Genomic DNA, 7,376 nt, shown 5'->3' with positions numbered 1-7,376 from the left:
GCATATTTTCTCCTACCCCTTAGTTTCTAAATACATAATCAATATCAGTTGTTCCATTACATTTTGACTCAATGATTTTTTTTTTTGCTTTTAATTCTAGCTTTTTACTACTTCCACATTCAGTTTAATTATACCAGTGTAATGCAAATTACATAGAAACGTACATCACCAAAGTGTCTCAAAAGTTTGTTTTTCTAAGTGAGTGACTTTTATTCTTAAATCACTCTTTTTACCATTATTGGAAATCTTCAGTCTTTTTCCAAATAATTACAAGTTGATGCAATATAAACTAAAAACTGTATCCACTTATGCAGAAATCTCTATGTTGCAGAGGAACTCTGCTAGGTATCTTAGATGTGTCAGTATTGTTCTAAAGGCTCTCATTTCCTCTAGACAATTATGGCTACTGAAAAATTAGTGCCACAGTTGAGGAATCTGATTTTTTGAGTATCCATGGGGAAACTTCTAAGACTGTCACACATCTAGTTCCTGGTCTTGGGTGTTTTCTATAAATGAACTGCACTTTGATATGTTTTTACATCTGAGATCCTCTGTTTCCGTGTATAATAAAGAAAAAAAAAATGATGAAGGGTCACAGTTCCATTACTTCTTTTATGCATTTAATGGACTGAATGCTTGTGTCTATCCAAAATGTGCATATGGAAATCCTAACCCCCAAAGTGATGGTACTAGGAGGTGGAGCTTTTAGAAGGTAATTAGGCTGTTGCACTAAAGCCCTCCTGAACAGGATTCATGCCCTACAGAAGAACTCCAGAGTGTTCTCTTGCACTTTGTTATAACAGCCTGAACTGTTTATGGCCATGGAATACATTCAACCCTAATTATACAGCCCCTCGTTATTAAATGTATCCATGTGAATGTATCACTTGACATTCTAGGATTTAAGAAATTTGAGGATTCCAACCAGAGCGACTGGAGTGGAGAGGTAATATCCTGAGGAGTCTTTAAGTCTCTCCCTCTGTCGCATGACTATTTTTGTTCAATTTTTGTTAACAACTTCACAGGATAATGGATGGGATAGGGGTGTGGAAGCCTCTAACCAAATTCCAACTGCCTTCGTATTTTCTTCCACCCTCTAAACTCTAAATCTCTTTATGCTAGGGCATTGTTCCAGAGCAGGAAAATCTAACTGTGCACCTGACTGAGGGAACATTTACCTCCATTTGCAGATTTTACCACATATCAAATGCATATAGGACTAAATTTCTATAAACTCTTATAATTTTCTTAGATAATAACACTGCATGTGTTCCAAAATTTAAGCTTCAGTATTTCACTCATTTTTTCATTTTCATTAGTAAATCATTTTTTCATTGACAAGGTTCAATGTGAATGTATGATAGTAATACTAGAAAGTATATCAAAAACAATAAATAAAAAGCTTAAAGCAACATCACATGGCATGGACTAATTAATAAATCCATTATAAAGGAGAAAGGGGAAAATTGAATTGTTTTAGAACCAAAAAGACTACACATTTTGTGAAATATTTGTTTCTTAGACGAGGTGACTGGTCCAAGTGATGTTATAATATGCTCGACAATATACAGTTAAGAGAACCAGGATAGAATATGGGTCATTTTGCCCAGTGGTCTTTTCACTCATCGTGTGAGATATAACACATTTATCTTTCAATTTTCTGAGAAAAAACAAGATTGTCATTGAACATGCTACTTAGCAAGAACTGAAATGCCATACATTCATATGCAAAAACACAGCTTTAGAAATAACGTTTCTCTTAACATATTCCCATTCAGTCTGGGCCAGAAAGAAGACATTGCATGTCTTTACATGAAACTTCTCAGTGTTTGCAAACAAGCAGAAAATTTCGATTTCTGAACTGGAATCCAATTTTAGAGCCCAATACAACAATGGAATGCTAAATAAAACTAGGTAGGTTTAGTTGTGAATCTCAGAACTGTACATTTAACAAATATTTTGCAATTCATTTTTATTATTTTTCATTAAGAGAGAAAACACCAAACATTCTTTAGAATCTGCACTATCATTATCAGTATTAACTTTCCCCTCTGCATTCCCTAAATTATTACTGAATAAAATGTGAATCATTATTTTGATCATTGCCTTTTTATAGTAATGCTTTTTCCCTCAAAATGTAAATACAAAGTTAAAAAAATACAACAGTTTGTATTAACCTGTTGGGGTGTTCACTTACAGAAATATTTGTGCAGAGAGACTACTTATCGTAATTCTGTTTTGTAATCTACATTTCTTCCACCAACGGATCATGTATTCTTTATTGTTCTAAATAGTAATTTATATTGTATTTTAATAGCATGAGATTCTATGATATGGATATACTCTAATTGATTTGTCCATCTCCTAATAACAAATAAAAAATGTTATTTCCCACTTTTTAAAATATTTATTTTAGAGAGAGAGAGACAGTGAGATAGTGAACAGGGGGAGGGGCAGAGGGAGAAGGAGGTATAGAATCTCAAGCAAATTCTCCACCAAACATGGAGCCAGAGGCAGGGCTCTATCTCAAGACCCTGAGATCATGACCTGAACCGAAGTCACGAATTGGACACCTAACCACTAGGGCCACTCAGGTGCCCTTATTTCTTATTTTTAAATGACAATCATTAATGCAATAAATATTCTAGAACATTAAGTATGGAATTACTGCATGCACATTTTTGCATATTTTCATCATTTATAAGTTACTCTTGTGGAAGAAATGTATTTTCCAGATATTCTTCTTCCCATATGACTCAACTCCTCCCATTAAGAGGTAGATCTCATATTTTCTACCCTTAAATCTGAGTGAGACCTTCTGTCTTCACTGACCAACAAAATATGGTAGGAATGATGTGATTTTTAAGACTATGTCTTGTAGATTACATAATACAACAACTGAATTGAGTTTGTATATATGTATGTTTCATGATGATCTAAGTTTATTTTTCCTACAACTTTTTCATTAATAATAATCAACCTCCCTACTAATTTGAATTTCTAATATTACTATATAGGTCATTGACTTGTTTTGCTCCTCACTTCGTAATCCTGAAAATTATGGAAACATAGTAGATAATAAATAGTAGTGCAACTAATTGGAAGTATTCTTAATCTCCATATATTCCTATCTAATTTTGGAAAATTTATTCTATTTTACTTCTTTTTTTATCTATGGCTCCACAGTAGAGCATTTTTAAAATTATTAGCATTTATGGTATATTTATACATATGGCAAAGCAACCTAGTTCCTCCTCACTGCTTTTCTTCTACAAATCATATTTTATTACCTATTGCATATTTTCTCTAGATAAAATTCAAAATCAATTTCTTCTAATACAGAAAAAATCACGTTGAGATGTTCATTGAATTTGCATTAAATACATAGGTTAATCTGCAGTAGAAATGACAGTTTTAAAATAGTCTTCCCATCTAAGATCAAAGGACGTTAATAGAAAAAATGCAGTAAAATAAGAGTCGGCAACTTATTAACTGTCCTGTCATCATTACTCTGTGTTATTGTCCATCAATGTTAAAGGAGTTGGTACTAAAATAGATCAAAGAAGATGAGAATTGCCATTAGTTTGATTACACTGACGGCTACTCAGAATTTATTTGGCTTGTTCTTACGTGTCTGGTTCCTGTAATAAAATACCTTTATCTGCAATATCAGTGCTATTAACCAAAATGTGTTCATCTATAATAATAATTCTTTCTAAAAAAGCAATAAATGCATGAGATTATTTTGGATGGAATGATAAACACCACTGCAATCCTATAAAATCAAACAAGTAATCTAATATTTGTTAATCACCACTGAGGTAAAATGAAATTTGTAAGACTCAACTTAGCCGATAAATTTCATGATATAGCACACATTCTTCATACCCCATGACCTATAAAATTTTTCCTAGGTAATCAGGTTAATACATGTTCTCATATTGGAAATTTACCATAAGAAATAATGAGGCCTGATTTTTTGGTTGAATAGATTCATATGTTTTGAATGTGTGACCCCAACTTATTCATTGGGGGAATTCCTATGTGCTATATTTTCGTCAAGGGTAAACATCTTATATCTTTATATTGCCTTTCTAGGTCCTCCTATTTTATGCATAGTATATTACTCTAATTGTTTCCCAAACAGCTATTAGACCACTTAGGTATACAGTGGGTCTACCATATATATTTAACAGTTCAGACAATGCAACTACTTAGCCCTGGGCTAAGCCTTTGATTCATCCATGTGAGAAAATTGCCTAATTACTCCAAGTTCAATACTTTTAACTCCCAGATATGCTACAGTATTGCTGCAGAGGTTTTAGTTGAGATAACAATGTGATATATTTACCTGAATATTTAACACATATGCACTGCTCAAGAAATATTAGATAGTATCCAACAACAGGTGATGAAAATTTTAATGATGACTTGAGTGAAACATTTGTTGGAAGTTCACTGACTGAATTTCTTGGAGGCTAGGATTGTATTTTATTGTATTTTTATTTTTATTTTTGTATCTTGTACAATGCCTGCTGTATTATGGATGCACAATTAATGCTTGTTGAATGATTTAAAAACATGGAATCAGGTAAAAAATAATAGATGGTTAAATTTACCATTCTCTACAACTGTTCCCTAGGAAAGGGGAATATATTAACCTTTCATATCTGGAATACTTGGTGCAGATCTCCAAATTCTCTCCATTGTTCTAGAAGAATGACAAATCTTCTTTGTACAAGAAAAAAAAGTCCCCCAAGAACCTGGTTCTTTAAGATCACTTCAGACTAGAATAAATTATCACCTTGAAAAAAATCAGTAATGTCCAAAATGGACTCCTGTGGATGACCAGAGCACCACGAAGGAAAGGGAGGGGGAGTTAGTCACATTACCCTGACTCAGATAGTTATTGCAGACAAGTGAGAATATATCATCCCCACAGTGGTTCCTCCTATTTGGCGCAAAACACACATATTGCACTCTCTAACATCAGTGATTTATTGTTCTAATTTTCTATCACTGTCCTTATTGAAAATAAGAATAAGAGCTCAATAAAGTGTGTTTGTGCCTTTTTATTTTGCTATAAAGATGAACAATTGGCTTGTTTGGTTGACTGAAAATATATGCAATTGATGTTTATGTTTCATTTCATACTCTGGGTTCTTACATTCTTATACTTTTCTCAGAATACTTTCATGCTCACTAGGCATCTTAAATCCAATATAGCCATGTTAGATAATAAATATTTACCTCTCTTTTGTTATTGTCACTTCAAAACCTAGGCGATATAAATAGGCTTGTTTTAGTAGATTTCACCCTACTCCCTTGTTTTCTTTTCCTACAGGAGTTTTTGATACTGCATTGAATGTTTTCAAAATCCTGACAGAAAGGAATCTTCAGGATTCACACGCACACAAAAGTGTAATTCCTTAACTCATAAGTTTTTTCTTAAATGCTTGAGTCAATTTTCATATTCATTATGAATACCTTTAAAATTAAACATAGAATATTAAGTTTGATAATATTTACAGAGAACTATAGCCTATTATGAATATTCTTATGGTGGAAAAGGGCAGCAGACATGATTAGCAGAAGACATCAGATTAACGGTATTCATAGCTACATCAGTCTGATTTGTCAATTTAAGGACTTTATTTGGGTACTAAATTTTGCAAAGCATCAAGGGTCACCACTTAAAGGATCTGTATGAAGTATATCACATATGATAGCTTAGTAATATTTATTTTATTTTCAAGAAAGTGCAGCTCTAGTCCCAAACACACCTCGCTACAGTTGTAGTAAATGAAGGGCACTTTCTCATCCAGATTCTCCTGTCCTGGGTCATAGAAATGTCAACTTAGCCCTTTGCTATTACATGTCAGCATTTCCTGATCTTGCTCCCCACTTGAGTTATTGAATTATTCTGAATTACAAATGACTTTATTATACTAGAAAAATTATAATTATTCTTGGTCTCCTAATTTTTCTCGAAATTAGGTATTTAAAAAACCAGAAGGACATATATTTACCTATAATGTCAAGAAATAATTCCCTCATTAAACAGTAAACCCATATACAACCCACTTTTATTTAAAAACAAATATTCTTCACAACCGCATAATTTTACGCAATTTCCTTGTACTTCATTCCTACTTGTTCTGCTTCCTGCTCCTTGTGCTTTTCTCACGGAATGCTCCATCCCTTACTTCGTCTTTGTCCTTTCCTCCCTCTCTTCACATTAAACTCTTTCTACAAAAAAAACAAAAAACAAAAAAACCGAGACTAAAGATAATGTAATATGAAAATTTTAAAACTTCAGGCAGCATTGTTGCAATGTGATTAATTTTAAATTGCGAGGCCATAAAATCCTGTGAAAACGGATGGCATCAAAGCTGAAGTGCAATGCTCACCCACGCTGAGGAAGGAGATGAGAGCAAATAACATGGACTTTTAGTCAATGGTCTTCAAATCCAAGGAAAGCTCATGTCCCCTTGTACAGCGTTGTAACTCTTTCCAGTGATGAGCAAGATTAACCGGAAGCCTTTCAAGCACTTTGATTTCCATGCTGAGTGACAATAAGATATAGTTGCAAAAGTCAAGATTTTAACTAAACCTTGGCCACAGGCAATTCCTCTTTGGTGTGCTCTATCGTTAATATTATTTACCTTCTAGATCCTTCTTAAACCTCCCATTTATAAGGAGAATATAATGGGCTTTTTATCCAACTTGACATGTTTGGTCCAGTAATTGCACCATTCAGTTCAGTTATATTGAATGTAAGTACTAATATATCAGGGATTGATTTTACCCTTAAAACATTTGTTTTCTATTTTCCCTGCCTAGCAATTTCCTTTTTCTCTTCTTTTCTACTTCCCTTTTAATTAATCTTTATTATTAAAAAAAAAAAATTCCCTTTTGTAAGCCTAAAGTCTTTTAATGCAATCTTTTAGCATTCTTAAATGATTAGAAGTTTACAATAAGCAACTGATATTTTACCTCTTCCTGTGCAGTGCAAGAATCTTGGAACACTCCTGCCTCCTTAGTTATATGCCAGTTTTATAATATAATATATATTTGCATATATAGGCATATGGATCTAGTTAAATATATATTAGATATATGTTAAATATAATACTGCCAGAATTGTTTTATGCAACCACTATGTGTTTATACTTACCTTCATATTTACCATTCCATTGGTTTTTGTTTTCCTGCATCTCCTAGGTTCCTTTAGGTTAATTTTCTTTTGGCCTGAAAACCACCTAATTATATCCTATTAAAAAAATGTTAGTAATAAATTTTCTCAGGTTTGGCTTTCTGAAAATATATTGATTTATCTTTCTATCTTAAAAAATATTCTTGCTGGTGAGAAAACT

The 7,376-nt window shown here is 32.8% G+C and overlaps 1 long non-coding RNA gene across 1 annotated transcript; it reads right to left on the bottom strand.

Annotated features, from left to right (window-relative positions):
• Positions 1–6,068: 6,068 nt before the first annotated feature.
• On the bottom strand, positions 6,069–6,798 carry LOC123389456. The gene is made up of 2 exons (XR_006604056.1): positions 6,411–6,798; positions 6,069–6,249 (listed from the first exon to the last, which is right to left on the bottom strand). It is a non-coding gene; the product is annotated as an uncharacterized LOC123389456 (long non-coding RNA).
• Positions 6,799–7,376: the final 578 nt, after the last annotated feature.

This window comes from Mustela putorius, unplaced genomic scaffold, assembly GCF_011764305.1.
Source record: "Mustela putorius furo isolate JIRA1106 unplaced genomic scaffold, ASM1176430v1.1 tig00003974_pilon_pilon_pilon, whole genome shotgun sequence".
In the NCBI taxonomy this organism is placed as follows: Eukaryota; Metazoa; Chordata; class Mammalia; order Carnivora; family Mustelidae; genus Mustela; species Mustela putorius.
Note: the sequence above shows the minus strand (reverse complement) of the source record. Positions and strands in the feature narration are given on the sequence as shown.